This window comes from Buceros rhinoceros, unplaced genomic scaffold, assembly GCF_000710305.1.
Source record: "Buceros rhinoceros silvestris isolate BGI_N320 unplaced genomic scaffold, ASM71030v1 scaffold33956, whole genome shotgun sequence".
NCBI lineage: Eukaryota > Metazoa > Chordata > Aves > Bucerotiformes > Bucerotidae > Buceros > Buceros rhinoceros.
The window spans coordinates 1,701-3,987 of record NW_010419870.1 but is presented as its reverse complement, the minus strand read 5'-3'; positions in this window follow the sequence as shown (position 1 = coordinate 3,987).

The window sequence follows — 2,287 nt, the reverse complement described above, 5'->3', positions numbered from 1 at the left end:
CTCAAAGAAAAAAAAATGTAAAAAAAAAAAAAAAAAAGAAAAGAAAGTACATTTGAGCAAACATAGGGTTTTTATACAGTGCACGTAAAACTAGAATAAAAAAGAACGGGTGAAAAAGCAATCTTGCATTATGGAGGGAGAGATTTCCTCACGCCTTCCTGATGGGGCCCAACAAGTGTTTAAAGTGAGAAGCGGGGTGCCTGCCCTAAACCCACACTCTAAGTTGCCATCATTTAATATGGGGGAGGGGGAGGGAAATAAAAAGGTATAATCAAGGACTTGTTGTTTGTTATTTTTTTAAAAGAAAGCAGAGCCCTTAGCTAGAGACACCGTGTAAATAGCAACTAGACCCAGTAGAGTCTGAGTGAAGTTCAGAGCCAGCAAGTTCCTGCATTTCTAGGGGCAGGGAACATTTTTGCATCCCAAACCTCCGACAGATGTTTGCAACAAGATGTGCATCGGGGCCCCTAGACGTAGAGCACAGCTTTAACCACCGTTGGCTTCTGTAATGCCTTTATCTGTATAAATAGCTTCAGCGTTTGTAAAGCACTGTGAGGGGAGGCACAGTGCAAGTGAGGGTTATTAGGCAGTCTGGTCTTTATCTCTTCCTGTTGGCATGCTTAGAAATTTTTTGGCTACAGCCAGGTAATCTTGGCTCTGCCACGCTCTTTGAAAACCAGGAGAAAGGGAAGGAAGCTTTCTGGGCAAACAAGACGTGGGTTGTTTCCACAGTGGTGGTGAGCAAAGGGTTGTGGAACACTTTGGGGGGATGTTTGGGGTTTTTATTAGTATTTGCAACACGCTGTGTTAAATAGAAGAACCCCCCAAGTCTTGCTCTCCTTGCCTTCCTAAGGGTGCCAATGTAAGTGACTCATGGTTCAAGCCCTTCTTAAGAGAGATCCAGGTATCACAAACAACGAACCCTACTGTTAGGACGCCAGGGTGCCAAGAGACTGCGTAACCTGTCTGTCCCGGTGGGAGCTCCTCGAGCGCTGGCAGTGTCTTCCCCAGGCTTCTCCTTGTAACTCCTGTATTATGTGTATTACTTTTGCTAAAGTTTGTGAGAAAGTTACTCCAAACGCCGTGGAGCACTGGAGGCAGAGCTTCTGGATTAATTTTCTTAGCATGTTGCTGTGGAAGAAAAAAAAGAAAAAGAAAGAAAGCAGAGAAACAAACAAAAAAAGCCAGGAGGTTTTGCTGGTTTTGGTTTGTTTTGACCCAGGCACTGTCGCCGCCTGGGACCCACCATAGATGAACTTGTCCGCTCCCTTCCCCTCACCCCTGATCTCCCATTATAGGAAAGTCCCTTTGAAAGGGATGCCTTGTACAATTTTATATATTTTATTGAAGATTTATTATTTCTTATCTCTTATTTCGAATTAAATTAAAAAAGAAAAAACATGTTTAATCGCGTGTGGGTCTGTGAGTGTTTGGAGTTCTTAAAGAAGTAATTTCTCTCCGTGTGTGTTTTGCACCGCTGGGTCAAGTTCAAAGGAATCTTTGGGTTGCCTTTATGATTATTTCCCCTTTCTGAATCTGATTTAAAGCCAAATTTGCAGCACATGAAGGTGAATTGCAAGTCAACAATTCAGAGTCGAAAGCCAAACCTTTTATGAGGTTTTCTTGTTTTTAACAACCACTTTTAGGCGCCTCTGTTCTTTACAACGTCGTACTCCAGTGATATTTCCATCACTTTTCTTAGCTTGTCTGCCTTTTTCTTTTGCTCAGGACTCTCCCTCCGACTCGCCTTTCCCTTGACCTCAAATCTGTGCTTTCGCAGGACACTAGGCTCGACTGCTGTAGTAGTTGGGGTTTTTTTTACAGGTCGGGGTTTTTTACAGTTGGGGTTTTTTTTACAGACGCGGCAGGAGTCCTGCAGTACTTCAGTACAGTTGCATTTCAGAGCTTCCCTGTGCTGTCAGCAGTGTCCCACAGCTTTCGGGGCTGCCTCCAGCAAGGGACGCACCCACGTGCTGTGTGGAGCGCAGATGCTGGACCACACGCCCCTGGCCTCTCCGGCGAGGAGGGCTCAGGTTTGCTCAGAGAAGAGTGGTACCAGGGAGGTCAGGGGTAGTTTACCGTGTCACGCCCAAGTCCCATGCTGGCCCCATGTTAATTTTGTTGTAGGAGGTTTATTCGGATTAGGAGTGACCTCTGGGGTCCCAGCTGGAGAAGAAGGTGTGTTTGCCTCTGTTGAAGCAGCCAGACGGTTCGGCGGTTTAACTCCCCGCTGTGCAGAGGAGAGCTTTCCCCTGCTCCAGCTCCCGCTTCAGCCTTGCAGCTCTTC